This window comes from Phoca vitulina, unplaced genomic scaffold (genome assembly GCF_004348235.1).
Source record: "Phoca vitulina isolate PV1807 unplaced genomic scaffold, GSC_HSeal_1.0 scaffold2, whole genome shotgun sequence".
Taxonomy (NCBI): Eukaryota; Metazoa; Chordata; class Mammalia; order Carnivora; family Phocidae; genus Phoca; species Phoca vitulina.
This window is the reverse complement of record NW_022589705.1, coordinates 87610763-87627638: the sequence shown is the minus strand read 5'-3', so window position 1 is coordinate 87627638 and position 16876 is coordinate 87610763.

The window sequence follows — 16876 nt, the reverse complement described above, 5'->3', positions numbered from 1 at the left end:
GGCAGAGGGAGAAAGACTCCCCACTGAGCAGGGAGCCCCACGCAAGGCTCAATGCCAGGACCCTGAGACGATGACCTGAGCCAAAGGCAGACGTTTAATCGACTGAGCCACCCAGGCGCCCCCCATGTTCTGTTTCTTGACCAGGGTACCAGCTACACAGGGGTGTTTATCCGGTGGAAAGTTTTCCAGCTGTATGCTTGCGATTTGTGCTCCCTTCTGTATTTATGTCACACTTCAATTAAAATTTTATTTTAACTTTAAAGTCAGAATTTGCCCACCTACAAGCTGGGGCTCAGCTCACGAGCTCCTTGGCACCTTGAAGTGACAGCTACTTATCCAAACACGCGGTAGCTTCTAGTGAGAAGTGGTTTTCTTTGCAGTTAAGGGTATGTTTTTCCGAGAGAGTGGCTCTTCTCTTTTCTTCTGGCATTTGTGAGAGGGATGGGGAGAGAGGGAGAGATGGAGGGCTCCGTCAGAAATGCCTCGTGAAACCAAGCAATAACTTCTATAATAGTTGGCCCCCAAAGCCAGGAGGCTGCGGATGCTTCTGGCCAAGGAGGAGTAAGAGGGGTTCTCCATACCCTGCTCCTTGGGAACCACTGATGTGACGAAGTTTTCCGCCCGGTGTTGCTCACCCTCCATCCTTAAAGCCCATCTCAGTACCCAGCGTGTAGAGGCGCTCAGTAGATGAACGAGTGCATATAAAAATAAGGGCGTGAATAAAACAAAGGTACCACAGCAGCTCTGATGCTGGTTACACACCCCCAGTGACAGGGAACTCATTCCTTCTGGAGGGAGCCCAACCCTGGAGAGCTCCAGTTGTCAGAAGGCTGCCCTTGGATGGAGCACCCCAACCTCATCCTCCTCCCACATCCTCAACCCCCTTCCAGAATAAACCTCCCCCCGCCCCACGGGCCTGGGTCCCAGCCACCCCCCAACACAAATACACCAGCTGTCAGAGCCAGGGAAGAGGAGGCTTGCTCAGGCCTGTGGGCGGCAGGGGAGAAGGAGGGCAGAAGTTGTTCTAGCACGGCACTGGGCATTCATTCACTCACTCATGCATTCATCCATTCAGGAAACGTCCCCTGGGCTCCCATTCTTGTGTAGACTCTGAGCGATGCAGTAAGAACAGAGCTGAATAAGCAACTGCTTTTGCCCCCAGTTCTGTAGGGATGAGGTCGGCAGGTGAGGATTGTCTGTGTAGTGCCTGGGCTGCCCTGGGAGCCAGGGGTGGCTGAAGAGGAGGGGTGGGACCTGGAAGTGACAGTCTGAAGGGGCGAGAGATTCGTAAACAAGTGATCCCCACCCCACCCCCTGGTGCCTTACTGGGGTGGTGGTAATAATAATGCTAATAATACTAATAGCAGGGTTCTAAGCACTCTGTGTCAGTTCCTCTTCATGATAGTACTATTATTACCTTCCATTTTACAGACGAGGAAGCTGAGAGATGAAATCACTTTGCTCAGAAGATCCGCTGCCAAGGAGTGGGGAAAACGGGATTTAAACCCTTAAGAGTCTGAACTAAGAGCCACAACACCTCCGTAAGAGTGGAGGAATAGGGGAGCACGGAAGGACGCTGTGCTGATCTTGGTGGAATCTAGGAAGACTTCCTGGAGGAGGTGGCCCTGGCTCTCGTTCTTGAAGGACATTGAGAGGCTGACCACAGCAATGGACAATTGCCCGACCTCATGTAAAAGTTAGAATGTTGACCCACAGCTGGCGACAACCTGCCCAGGAAATCAACCCCGTACCTATAGACCAGCCAGCCAGTCAGCCTGCTACAAGTCAGACGTGCTGGAAGCCAGGTTGCCGTCTCTAGGGACGGACCCGGAAGCTAAACAATGACTTTCCGACAGTTAGCATCAGATGGCTGGGACTTGATTAGTAACCAACACCTTTCCCTGATTGTTGTCCCCACTTCCAACTTAGGACCAATCAGAGAAAGCCACATATGTGCCCCTAACCAATCACAGAGGGTGCCCTGCCTCCAGTTAGCCCACCTGCACGTCCCCATGCCGGCAGCCTCCCATCAGGGCACCCCTGAAGCCTTCCCTTTCTCCCCACTGTAAAGCTGTCCCGCTTCTCAGCCTGCCTCTGAGTCTCTGCCAGAACACACAGGATGGTGGCTGACGCCGCTGCTGCGCTAGGTGCGGAATGAAAAGCCTTTGCTTCTCTCATTTGGCGGGTCTCGTGTATTTCCACAATGGGTCGGAGTTTACCAGGTGCCGCAGTAGGGGAAGAAGAAGGTGGAGAGAACAATATGTAAAAAGGCATGGAGGGCACCTGGCTGGCTCAGTCGGGGAAGCGTCTGCCTTCGGCTCAGGTCATGATCCCGGGGTCCTGGGATCGAGCCCCACATCGGGCTCCCTGCTTCTCCCTCTCCCTCTGCCTGCCGCTCCCCCCGCTCGTGCTCACTCTCTTTCTCTCTCAGATAAATAAAATCTTAAAAAAAAAATGTCACAGAGGTGTGAGTTAGCAGCCATGGTAGTTACCCAAGTTACCCAAGTTAACTCATAGTTACCCAAGATAACTCCTACTCGGCTTACAATACCCAGTTCAGGAGGTGCCCTTTGCACCCATGCAATGATGCCTAGTTCTGGGGTCCGCAGAGACCAAGTGAACCTGCTCAGCCAGCGCCCAGGCGGGAGCCCCAGGAGCAGCTTGCCTCACCAGGGGAGGAGGCTGGGGTGAGCAGCACCACTGTCCGGATGGGGAGCCCAAGACCAAAGACACCCCTCCGCTCCTGCCCTCTCTGGGCTGGCCCTGCACCCCAACCCTGGCGCCCTTTTCTCCTCACGTGTCAGCCGCATCTTCCCCACTTGAGCCGCCCCCCCTGGCTGTACTAACAGGTACGGAGCAGCAGAACATTCTGATTTAATCAAGGCTGCAGACAGGGTCCCCCTGCTGCCACGGCGTGTACTGCCCGAGGCCCAGGACGCTCAGATTAATTCGCAGGATGTCACAGACACTGTTCTGCCGTGTTTGTCATCTTCCCCAGCCAGGTGTGAAGTTCCCCACGGCCCTGGACATAAGGCCTCGGCGTCCAGGCCCAGTCTCCGCCCCCACCTCCCCACGGCCTTCACACAAATCGCCCCCTGCTCAGAAAAGGGGCCTGGGGCAGGACCCTACTTCTAACATCTGGATCTGGAATAGAGAGAGAGAAAAAGGGAGGGAGAAGCTGGCCTAGGGGGCACATGATCAGGGGTGGAGTCCCAGGAGTCTGGGCTCCAGCCCAGGGGAACATTAAATTGCCCTGAGTCTCAGCCACACCCCCTGTCTGTTCCTTCCTCTTTCTACCTTCAGTTCACAAAGTGGTGTCTGATCACGTGCTGTGTGCCAAGGTCTAGGGACACGCAGCGAGTAAGGCACTGTCCTGCGTTCAGGCAAAGTTCTCGGGGCCTCAGTCTCCTCATCTGCAGAATGGGGCACCCATGTCTTCCTGGACATTTGTGAGGGTGCTGGGACGTTGTTAATGTGGCCATAATGGGGAATTGGAAAGAAGACCCAACACAGAGTCAGGGGGTCTGGGTTCAAGTCCCAGGCAGCCACCGCCCCTCCCTGAGCCTGTCTGCACAGCTGAAAAATGGGGAGAGTATAAAGACTCCAACTAAGAGCTATTTGTCCAGCACTTTCTACATGCCAGGCAGGCACTGTTCTAAGCACTGTTCTTTACAGGTATGGATTAAGTTAAGCCCCATCACCTCCCATTTTCCAGACGAAAGAAGCAAAAACACAAAAGGTCAAATATCATGTTCAAGGTCGCACAGTGTGGGTACTGGAGCCAGGTACAAACCAGGCAGTCTGGCTCCAAGCCCGCTCTCTTAAGCCGTCATGCCCCACTGCCTCTTTCCACTGCTCAGATCCCAGGTGGATGAGCAACCCGGCCCAAAGGAGCACCTGCCGCATTCGTGGATAACTAAAGCATCTCCAGTGCTCCCTTGGAGTCCTCAGCAACCAGGTCTGATTACTTCCATAAATCTCTTGGTATGTGTTTTTATGTTTGTTGATTTAAAATCAGACTGAGAACTGTCCCAGGGTAAATGCCTTACCTCCCTCGTCTCTGTCTGCTATGTCTCTCCCGTCAGACAGGGAGTTCCCCAAAACAGGGGCTGTCTCTCCCCATCATTCTGGGAGTTCCTGGGGTGAGGACAGGAGGGAAGCCCTGATTTTCACCTCAGGTTTGCACCTGCTTGTCCTTATCTCCCATCTGAGGGCCAACCATTCCCAGAGACATCTGGTCTACCCCCCGAGGGGACCCACCCACTCATTGACCTTCTCCATCGGCCTGGGAGAAATGAAATACCCTTTCCTAAATTACTGCCAGGGTTGGCTGAATGTGAGAAACCTAGAGCTGGGGGCCTTGGCTGCTAAAGTGCTAAGAGCTAATTCAATTAGCCAGGAGGTGTGAAGCTCAGACATCAGGCCTGCCCGCAGCCAAAGCCCAGCAGGCTTCCGGCTGGACTTCCCACACCTTGGCCCAAGCTGCCCAGCACCCAGCTTCTCCTCCTGCCACCCCACTTTGTGGCCCTCATAGCTTTCACTTACACAAAAGCTAAGGCTTGGAAGATGAGCAAGTCCAACCCCATCAGGATAGCGACAGCCTTACCCAAAGCCACTCAGCAAGTCGTGCACAGTCTGGCTTTGAACCCAGGATTTCTGACTCCATCTCCAAGTTCTGCCTTTGCATTTGCCCTTCCCTCTGCCTAGAATGCTCTTCCCTCAGCTCTTTGCTTGGCTCCCTCTTTCTCATCCTTAAAGTCTCAGCTCAAGTCCTCAAGTCACCTTTCCTCAAGCATAGTCCCAGCCCCTCCCCAGAAGTTTCCACCGCCTTCTCTGCTTTATTATCCAAGTGCACTTGTCACCAGCTGACAATGCCTTGTCTACCAGTTACCATCTGACTCTGCTTCTAGACTCTCAGCCCCGTGAAGGCAGGACGTGGCTGTCTGCTGCACCATGTCATTGGCACCTGGCTTGTGGTTGACCCATATATCTTTGTGGAATGAATAAAGGAAGGTCTGTGAAGACCCAACTGCCTGGGACTCGGACCTCCTCTTCTGTGGTGGTAGCAGGAGGGATACCGGGGGACCGGCTGCGGGCTGCACCCTTCCCACAGTCCAGCTGTGGCTGCAGCCCTCTCTGATTAGGTCCCAATTAATAGAGAGGCCTTTCAGCCATCAGCTTCCATTAGTCACTCAGAGTTCAGCTGTGAAATCTGGCTAATGGCCAAGAACGCAACCCCCAGAGAGGCCAGTGAAGAAGGAAATTTGGGAGGTCTCAGCAGCGTGACTGTCTGAGCTCTGGCGGAAAGGCTGGGGGTGACATGGGGAACGGGTACAGGAGCCAGAAGCTAGGTGGGGTCAACAACCTGGAGTGTTGCTTCCATCTTCTGTCCCAGGGCCAGCAGCTCACTCATGAAGGTTCTTTAATTACCCCCATTGTACATAGGAGGCAAGTGGGGCTCAGAGAGGTTAAGTAACTTACCCAAGGTCACACAGCAAGTGGGTGGCAGAGCCAGGATTTAACCTCCAAAAGCCTGGCCCCAGGGTATGACCTCCTTTTGAGAATGTTCTGTGCTCTAAAACAGTTGTTGCAAAAGAGGTTATGGGGAAATTGTCCTCCCATAGGACCATTTGGTGATGTGTAGCAAAGCCTCGAAAACAGTCCACACTCTTTGATCCAGGAATTCTCCTTCGAGAAATCTGTTCTAGGGGAGTGATGCGGTATGTGGACCATGATTTATGCACAGTGATGCTCATCACAGCATTATTTATAACAGGGAAAATAGGAGAATGGCGGAATTAAATCTGATGAAGGGTTATGCAGTCACGACAAATGATGCTTTGGAGAGTTTGCAACAACACAAGCAGCAAAGGCTAACGTTGGTTAAAATATCAGGATTTGGGATGGCAAATATGCACACGAAAAGATGTTCAACATCACCAGTCCTTGGGGAAATGCAAACAAAGACCACGACGAGCTATCACTATATGCCTATTAGAACCGCTAAAATAAACAATAGGGATAATACCAAATGCTGGTGAAGATGAGGAGAAACTGGATCTCTCGTACACGGCTGCTGGGAATGTAAAGTGGTACAGCCACTCCAGAAAATAGTTTGGCTGTCTCTTTAAAAACTAAATATACACTTAACCATACAACCCAGCAATTACCGTCCTGGGCATGTATCCCAGAGACATGAAAATTGATGCCCACACAAAAACCTGTGCATGAATGTTCATAGCAGCTTTATTCGAAATAGCCAAAGGTTTAAAACAACTGAAACGCCCTTCTGTAGGTGAATGGTTAAACAAAGAGGGGGGTACATCCGTGCTCCTCAGGGATAGAAAGGAATGAAGTATTGATATACGCAACAACATGGGTGAATCTCTAGAGAATTATACTGAGTTTAAAAAAAAAAAAGCCAAGTTCAAAAGGTCACATACTGTATGATTCCATTTATATAACATTTTCGAAATAACCCAGAATTATAGAGATGGAGAACAGATGAGTGTTTGCCAGGGTGTTAGGGCTGATGGGGGAAAGAGAGGTGGGTATAGCACAAGGGAGATCCTTGTTTCCATACCTTGATTACCGTGGTGGTTACACAAACCTACACACGCAGTAAAGTGGCCGAGAACCATACAGCGCAGTGCGCCCGTCTCAGTTTCCCGGCTTTGCTATTCCACCATAGTTATACAGTTATAAGATATAACCATTGTGGGGTATTGGGCAAAGGGTACACAGAACCTCTCTGTCCTATCTTTGCAATTTCCTATGGATCTATAATTATTTCAAGACAAATTGATTTTGATTTTGATTTTTTAATTTTTTTAAGTGATCTCTACACCCACTGTGGGGCTCGAACTCACGATCCCTCAATCTAGAGTCGCATGCTCTACCAACTGAGTCAGCCAGGTGCTCCAAGAAGTTTTTTTTAAAGCAGGATTCAAAAGTACATGCAGCATGATCTTCGTGATGGAATGATGGTTGTGGGGAAAGGGGAGCTCCCCTTCTATGGTGACACCCTAGGAAAAACTTGGAGTTCTGACCACATGTCCTATGGAAAGCACTTTTTAATCATCATCTTATCCCCACAGTCTTCCCATGATGTTGAAGGGAATTATTATCGCCATCTTACAGAAGAGGAAAGTGAGTCATGGAGAATTTGCATGCCTATCCCAGGGGCAGAACAAAGATATGAACCCAGAATATCTGCCTCTCCACGGCTCCCCACTGCCTTCCCTTTAGCTGTGTGCACCATTGGGTGGTGGTGTTTATTTTCCTCTTTGTATGTCTCTATATTTTCTCTAATAAGCATGTCTTACTGTAATAATCAGAAGAAAAAATAAGCAAACACTAGAAAGTGTTCCTTGGTGGGTTGCCTGTTTGTTCTGGAGCCCGTGACACAAGTCTACAATTTCTGTCTCAAAGACACTCTATCCTGGCTGCTGACACGATGAGACCCCACGTCCCCCTTGCAGACAGTGGGCTTTGCAGTGAGAGCCCCAGGTCTGCTCCACACCATCTAGGAGCCCTTGGGCAAGAGCTCAGTTTCCCCAGCTACAAAATGAGAACCAGTAATACTTGGCGCTTCTTAGGGCTGTTATAAAGGCAGATGGAGTATATCCTACCAACACTTACTGTGTACCCACTATGTGAGAACACGCCATCATTCGCAAAATGGAACCCAAATGTCACCAACAGGCTCACGTCCCTCCTGGAACACAGCACGGTAGAAAAGCTAAGCAAACAACACCACGATTGCTATTGTGTTGTTGTCTCTGGCTGGCTGGCTGGCTGGCTGCAGCCGTGTCCATGCAGACGGGCGCGGTGTGTTGGGAACTGGGCGGCCCCCGCGACGGGGGCGGGGGGAGGAATGGAGCCTCCCTGGGAATGGCAGCCCCACAGGACCGAGGGGAACGCACCGCAGCCCGCAAGCTCCAAAGAGCCCGAAAGACCCCACTTCACCCGTCGGTTTGCCACACTAAGAATCGATTTTGAAGGGTGTTTCCCAGCAGTGGTCTGGCCTCCTGGTGTCATTATTCATCTTACCCTGGCCGCCAGCCGCCTCCCGGCCAAACCCTCTCCACCCTCCCCACCTCTTGCATCTGGGACCTCCGTCATGACTGAGATGAGAGGGCAGCTGGGGCAGGAAGCTGGTTCCCGTAAGTACCCCCACCCCCCAATCCAACCATGAGTCTGGATGCCAGCACCCCACCCACCCACCCCCTAACCCAGCCTTCACCAGCTTAGCCCCTTGGCAAGGCTGGGTCAGGAATGTGACACTGGGGCCAGGGGAGCCTTTCCCAGGCTGGGGCTTAGATGAGAGGGGTGCAGGCCAAGTGGCCAGAGCTGGAGCTTGGGGGGGGCACTTCCTGCCCCCAAGGGGGAGACGAGACCACTGCCAGCTTCCCATGGCCATCCCAGCTTGCAGATGTTTTGGGGAGTGTTCGGGAAGTGCAGGGATTAAGGCAGGAAATAGGGAGATATGCCCAGGGAAGATGGGAGAGGTCACAGGGAGGTGGGGTGGGGGAAGGGCATGGGACCGAGGACACAGGCCACCTCTGTCATTGACATGCTGTGTAACAGGCCATGTCCCTCTCAGGGCCTCACTCCTCTGTCCACATCCCAAGAGGGCTGACAGGCTGGTGTTACCTCACGGTGTTCACCAAGCACCCCCTGGGAGCTGAGGGTCTGTGGGGAAGGCAGACATCAAAGGATTTCAGTAAGAAAAGTGGCACCAGGTAGGGAACAGACCCGAGGGGAAGGTCCAGGTGCCGTGGTTGGGAATGACAGGAGGCAGGGCCTCCCTGGGGAACCGGGGTGGGCTTCCCTGGATGAGCAGGGTCTGGCATGGTGGCCCAAAGGAGGGAGCAGTGTGGGTGGGACAGAGCATGACTCCTTCGAGGACACTGTGAGCCAGGGACAGCTGCTATGTGGTGAGGATCAAAGGCTTTCGGGGGCTGGCACAGGGCTTGCAGGCAGCAGTAGGGATTTTGATCTTTATCTTTAAAACAACCAGCAGCCATTGATGGTAAAGATAGGAAAAGGTCTCCATTTTTGAAAAGTTCCCACCCAGAACCCACATGGATAAAGCAGACAAAAGAGGTGTTGCTGTGCCCGAGGCTGGTGCCCCTCTCCTTCCCAGAGATGCCACAGGGGAACCCAGGGCTCTGAGGAACCCAGTTTGGGAACCACCAGGCTGGACAACTTCTCGGTGCCCTTCCAGCACTGATATTCTAGGCTCTGTGAGGATTTTAGGACATCCCTAAGCAGCACACTGCCCACGCTAACACCCACAGGCAAGGCTTTGGCCAAGCCCCCACCACACCCCACCCTCCCAGGAAGGCAGACCACCAGCCCTCCAGCCCAAGACCTCCACCAACAGTCTCAGGAAGGGGTAGGAGGAGAAGTGAGAGTGGGTGCCTCCAAGTCAAGATTGCTCCTTCAACTATGGGGCGCTCCTTCATCAGTGATCATGTTAGCGATGTCACTACCACCACCACCACCAGTGACAATGTTAGGACCAACACCAGTACTCATGTTAGCGATGTCACCACCAACATCACCACCAGCAGTCATTGTGTCAGCCCTTCCATCACCCAGACCAACATCACCAAAACCAGTAATAGTGTCAGTACCAAGCCAACAATAACATTCGTACTCACGTTATCCCTACCACCACCACCATCAACACCACCAACACCGGTAACAATGTTAACATCACCATCATCAACATCAACACCAACACCACCAGTAACAATATTAAGACCAACACTAATACCAGTAATCATGTTAACACCATCATCAACATCAACACCAACACCACCAGTAACAATATTAAGACCAACACTAATACCAGTAATCATGTTAACACCATCATTAACATCAATACCAACACCACCAGTAACAACGTTAATACCAACACCAGCAGCAATACCAGTAATCTTGTTAGCACCACCATCAACACCAACATCACCAGCAACAATGTGAACACCACCATTAACACCAATACCACTAATAATAGTGTTAGCACCAACACCACTAACACCACCAGTAATAATGTTGGCATCACCACAAACCACACCAACACCACCAGAAGTAATATTAGCACCAATGACACCAACATTAACATCACGACGCCTGGTAACGACCCAAAGAACAATCTCAACACCCGCACCAGTTACTTCCCCACCGCCGAAACCAACAATACCATCCCTAACAACACCACCATCAGTCAGAGTGTTAACACCAACACCATCCCCATCAACGCCACCAGCATCACCACCACCCACTCCAACACCAATAACAAGAGTATTATCACTACCGACACCAGTAACACCATCTCCAACGCCCTATCACCATCATCAACAACAGTAGCAAAAATTATCCCAACTACAGCAACTCCCTACTACGTCAGCCCACCACCACCAACTTCTACACTAATAGAAAACCCAACAATACCATTAACATCAACAGCACAAACCCCCTACCGACACTCCACCACCAACGGCGCCCCAGCTTTGTGTGAGACACCGGGCCAGGCGCTCCGCACACATGACTTCAGTGGAGGCTCATCCCAACTCCACGCAGACCTATAATAACACCTCTACTTTAACCCAGAGAAGACAGAGGCTCAGAAAGGTTATGCACGGTGTGTTAGAACAAGAGTGCCAGCTCCTGACTCCCAGCCCAGTGCTCTCCCCACTGTATCCTTGTCCATCTTCTGGACCCGGAAATGGCCCCCGAGCCTGCTCTTGGCGCTCTGTGAGGTTGGCCGGTAATCTCTTCTCCCCAGCACTTACTGGCTGCCAGACCTTAGGTGAGTCTCTATGTATCTCAGGGTCTTTCCTTCCTCACCTGTCAAAATTGGACAGTAAATCATTATATTCCAGAGTGGTGGGCAGACTCCCAAGATAGAGCAAGTCATCCGGCAGGGCACCCAGTGCTCAGAAGGCATGGTGTGGGGAGCAGCTGTTACTGTTATTAGGGTTGGCAAGAAAAAAATGAATGTTCTCATTCCGCAGATCGGGACCCAAAGTATTCATATGCTGTTGGTAGCAACAATCGTAATAATAACCCCTAGTGCTTATGGAGGGCTCCGTGCATTGCCGGGCAGCGTCCTAAGTGTGGCGCATCCAGAAATCGAGGCTCAGGAATGCTCATTAAATAATGAGCAGGAAGTGGCAGAGGTGGGATTTGAACCCAGGCAGTCAGTGTGGGCCTATGCTCCTGATCATTATCTATATCCCCTCCAGTAACATAATTAGCAGCTAAAGCACCTACTACGTGCTGGTGCTTCCCATGGAGCATCTCCGATCTTCACAACCTTGCAGAGCAGATAATACTGACCCTGAGATGAACTTGAACTTGGGCTCCCCACTTTGGCCGGCTCCAAAGTGAGGCTCTCACGGAGCCTCAGGGCCCCCGCCTCCCTGTCTCCCAGGCTGTGCCACCCCAGGTAACCAGGAGGAACCTCAGCACCCCGGGGGCAACGCCCTCAGGCCGCCACCCTGGATGGGTCTATGCCAGGGGCTGTTTGGGCACAGAAGGTGGCAGATTCCAAGCCTGCCCTCCCAGCTTCCAGGGATGTTGGGGCTCTAAGAGGCCCCCCTAAGCCTGACACGGCCCCAAGGGAGCCCAGGGGGCCAGGCCTGTTGGGTTCTTGGCATCCCCGCGAGCAGCTGCTTGGGCAGAAAGGTTTCATCTTTCCAGACTGAATGGGGGAATCCTGCCCCCCTCCCAAGTTCTCGTTCCCAGCGAAAGACCTTGGCAAGACCCCTGATCCTCTCTCCTTCCCTGGGACGGATGGCTTCCAGCTGCCTGCCGCCCCAGCCTGGGAAAATTCCTAGGAGCTCTGCAGGTCCCAGGACCTCTGAAACCTGAGTGGCCCCTGCAGAACCCCGGCCCTCCCACACCACCCCACCCAGGGATCCCTCAGGCACCATCCCTCCTGCACTGCCCCCCCCCCCCCCAGGTTTCCCTGCAAGCCCCCAGTGAGAGCAATCACAAAAAGGGAGACCTTACAACCTGGGAGGGGCTTAAGCAGAGGAAATCTTCGATCATTGATCACCCAGTGAATGCCAGCTAGTGTGGGTCACCTTACATGTGGTGAATCAGGGCTCCCCACACCCTTGGAAGTTGGCATTTTACAAACAGGCAAACAGGCTCAGAGGCGTAAGATGCTTGTCCCCATCGCTGATGAACAGCACAGCTGAGGAGTAGCCTGGGTTGCTCTAAGGCCTTCCACACTTTGCCTGTCCAACTCCCTCGTTACCACGGTGGGGAAACTGAGGCCAGAGCGGAGGCGGCTTGCTAGGAGGACACTGCCAGGAGATCAGGGCTGGGCGCGAGATCAGGGCTGGGCGCGAGCCCAGGTGTGTCTGACCCTGGAGATGGTTCTCAGTCCACTACCTTCCCTGCCTTCAAGTCAGGATGCTTTTCTGGCTTCATCTACGCTGCCTAAGGCTCTGGCCCACTGGCCAGCCTCAAGCCCTCCTCCACCCCGACAGCAGAGAGGTTCTTTGTGGAATGCTGGTCTGCTGCAGGACCCGCGGTGACTCCCATCGGCTGCAAGACTAGTCTGAGTGCATGGCCTTGTCTCTGTGATCGCCGTCTCCGTCCCCTGCGAGATACTCCCCTCCCAGCCCCACACCCTACACAAAGTCCCCCAGACATGCCCCGCCCCGCTGTGCTTTGGGACGCTGCTCCTTCAGCCTGGCTTGCTCGCCCCCTCACTGCCTGGGCTCCACATGGCACTGCGACTGTCCCCTGACTTGCTGCCTCCCCTACCAGACCCGGGCTGGCTCCGTTCCTCTCTGGGGACCCTCTGCGGGCCCTGCCACCTCTCCTGGGAGGAAAGCAGGAGAGCGCAGCAGCCAGAAAGCCGGGGCCTGGGACAGACCCTCACTCTTAATGCAGCCCCATCACGCTGGGCAGCCTCAGTGGTGCTCAGAGTCTGCACCCATGCCAGGGGTTCCCCCCGCCCCATGCGTTCCCCCCATCACCGCCTCTGCGAGGGACTGGAACGACCAGCTTAGGAAGAGTGAGAGCAACAGGTGCTGCCCCCCCACCGCCCCAGCAGGGGCCTTTCCCACACGCGGCCGCCAGCTGGGGAAGATGGATGGGCCGTCCCCGGCCAGGGCCTAGGAACAGAGGGCTCATGTCACAGGAGGCTTCACATCCTCGGCTGGAAAGGGCCATAAAACGTTCCGGAGCCAGACACGGGATTCAGGCCATTTTTCCAAGTCATGGGAGATTGGTTGTGTGTTGGAGATTTTTTTTTTTTTTTTTTTTTTTTTAGAAAGAAAAGAAGAAAGAGAGAGAAGGAGGGAAGACTTTCCGTAGCACTGTCCCCAACTCCAGCTGTCTGTCCCGGGCTTGGCCAGGAGACACCAGCCAGCTCCGGAGGTAGCTTCCTGCTCAGGCTTCGTCAGCGACCTGCCCTCTGCCCCCACCGGCCCGTGGAGCTGGGGCCGGGCTGCAGCTCTCCCCTTCCTCGCTCTGCCAAAGGATGGATGGGCCATAGAACTTTAAGACCAGGCCCTTCCAGTTCTCCTTCCTACCAGCCCAGGGTTATCGCAAGCAGAGGCGGGGTTCCCCTGGAGTTCCTGAACAGCCTAGTCAAGAGCAGAGAAATGGGACAGAGTGGGCTTCTGCCCTGACACCCCCCACCCCTGTGTGCAATGTAGTGGGGCACTCGATTCAATATTAAATAAATGCAGGACCTCTCTCTGGGACTCACTCTTCCCTGCTGAGACATGGGTATGAATGTTCTTTTGATCATGGAGACAGGACTGAAGTGTGCTGACTAGGTGCCAGACACAGGCCTGCTGAGTGTTTACCTAGGGATCTGCAGTGGCTCACACCCCCCCCCCCCGCCCCCCCGCCGCAGGACCACAGATGGGCTGTGAAAGGATTAACAGTTTGCCCTAGGGTCACCCAGCAAGACAGCCGGAGCTGGGATTTCAACCCGAGCATCTGGAGCTATATATGCTGAGCCTCATCCCAGGGCCTCAAGCAAATGCTAAGGGCTCTGAATGAAGGTTGGAACCTCTGACACAGCAGGAGGGACATCACCCCAGGTCCCGCTTCCAGGACAGAATGTCCAGGCTCCTGCCAAACCCTGGGCCAGAGGCAGAGATCACCTCCTGCCCTCCTCCTCCAGTTCCCCGCATCCCCTCGCCCCTGATCGCCCCCTGTGCCCCAGGCCCCCTCCCTCCTTCCCCCATTCCTGGACTTGTGCTCACTGCTCAGAAGTCAGGGGCTCTGGGACCACTCCCCCACCTGTGTCAGACCGTAGCTTTTCGGGGACAGAGGCTGATTATTGCTTTCTTGAGCCCCCCTAGCCCCAAGCAGAGGGCCTGCCACTGATTCAGTCGTTCGGCCACCATTTATTTGAGGACCTACTATGTGCCAGCCACTGGGTAGGCCCTGGAGATAGGACAGTGTCTCCTTACACACAGCCCCTGCCCCCCTGGAGCTGACCTTCCAGTGGGAGGGACCGGCACAGATAGAGTCGCGGGGGATCAGGGCACAGAGTGCCAGAAAAGCAGGCAGCTGGCCACAAAGAGGGAATCAGGGGACCTCGGGCGATGCGGTGGTTGGAGGGGAGGGTCGTCTCTCTCATGCTTAAACTGAGACCCGAAGCATCAGGAGGGGCCAGCCTGGGAAATGAGGGAAATGTAGCCCACCGTCCTCTACTTACAGATAGGGAAACTGAGGCCCAGAGAGCTCACACAGCCAGTTAGCCGCCGAGTTGGGACGAGGCGCCAGACGGCTCGACACTTGCCCAGGGCTTGGGCGCTCGTCCTGCCCAGGAGCCCAAGGAGGGGACAGGGGAGGCGTCTCCAAGGTGGAGGCACAGCCTGGGGAAGGGGGCAGGGGGAGGTGACGGGGCTCTGGAACTGCGGAGGCGTGGGGGCTGCGCTCCACCTGCCGGGCACAGAGCCCCTCCCCGTGCCGGCCCCAGCCTCCCCAAGGCCCGCCAGCCCACCGCACTGACTGGGCTTCAGAAAACTGATTTTCTAACAGCCATCCATCAGCCCGGCACATCCAGTGGTTGCTGTGACACCCGGGTCCCCAGGGCCTCGGCCACCTGAGGAAACCGCTCCTGGAGCTGCCCCCTCCTCAAAATGACCTCTGTCATTCCAGGAGCTAGTAACTGGAGACCAGAAAAGCACCTCCCTTGCCACACTCCCCCCACCCCCAGCACCCCTGAGAGGGCCTTTCAGGGTCGCCTGGCTCACCCCTCCCCCCAAGATGCTTCTCTGGCCTGACAACCACAGGTCTGCTTGAATGCCGCTCAACAACGGGGCGCTCAGCCCCTGCCGGCGCAGTGCTGGTGATGACAACAGGCTCCACTGAGACTATGAGGCAGATCGGTATCATCCTTCTTGTTCTGGAGACGACAACATTGGGCTCTAAGGTGACCTGGCCCAGTTTCCGCCCAAGGACTGGCTCACCCCAAAGCTGGGGGTGTCAGTCCTGCTGTGTGGTGTCAACAAACCCCTTCGCCCACCAGAGTTTCTCCCGCCAGCCATGGCTGTCCCGACGACACGTGGCAGCTTCCCATTGAACCCAAGTCTGTTCTCCTCGGTGCCGACAGCAATCCAGGCCCCAGGACAGAGAGGAGGAAGGGAGAGGGGAGGAGAGGTCATTCCTAGGGTCGGCAGCAGAGAACTAGAGCTCCAGCCTGATTCTACAGCCATTTGCTGAGTGACCGGGGTCATGGAAACACCTGTCTGGGCCTCAGTTTCCCTGTCTGTAAAATGAAAGTACCAATTCCTAGGAGAGGTAAGAGTCTCTTATTATGGGTAAACTATTTCCAGTGCGGAGGACCCAGTGATAAAGACAAAGGGAGCCAAGGCCAAGAATCACATTTCACCCATGTTGAAGGCAATAGGATGACCCTTAGGAAGGTAAGAGAGGAGTCGAGCCCAGAGAGGGGATGCAACCCGCCTTGAGGTCACACAGCCACAATAGGTAGACCTTGAGGCAGAGCCTACATTTCCCAAGTGTTGGGCCAGAACCCTACTCTGATCCACAGGCCTTCCTGAAGGTCCCTGTGAGCAGTCAAGACCCCAGAACATCTATCCTCCCCGCCATAAGTTCTTCCATCACCCCTGAGGGGCTCAGTTTGGCAGAGGCTTGTAGGACAGATGAGCTGGGCCCACAGCTGGTAGGAACAGGGTCACAAAGAGTTAAGGCTCTGCTGGGTCTGCCTTGATCCTCCTAAGCAGGCAGGAGGAATGGGGGCTTGGGTTTCATGCCACCCCCCACCCCTGGCCTGGCTATAAAATACGATCGTGTCTCACTGCTGATTGATGGTCTGGGGAGAAACTTGGGGAGGTGGGCTGGAGCAAGATCAGATTTTCAAGGGCTCAGCCACTGATATTCTATCCGAGGCCTTCTGGAACCCACCACGGGCCCATCTCCACGGACCCTGTGAGCCCCAGAGGAGGCTGGGTAGTGGAAAGGCCAGACAGATTACCACAAACCAGAGGGTTCCTGGGCCTGGCACCTGCCCTGAGAATTGCCCTCGGGCTCCCCTCCAGTACCCCTGGGAGCCTTGGCCTGGGCAGCTGCTTGTCCGTTCATTCATTCATTTCCCAACTACCTACTAGGTGCCGCAGAAGTGAACAGAACAAGACACAGTCCCGGGCCCCATGGAGCTTTCAATCCAGCAGGCCCATGAAAGAATGAGTCTAGAATTTCGTTCCCACCCATGGTGTCCAGGACTGAGGACCAGGTCAAGGGTTAAGTGCTGCCTGGGGCTTGGGCTCTCCCTCCAGGCTGACCTGGGCTTGAACCCCAGCTCTGCCACGTAGGACCGACCCTTCCATGCCTCATCTGCACAGTAGGCCTGAGAACGGTG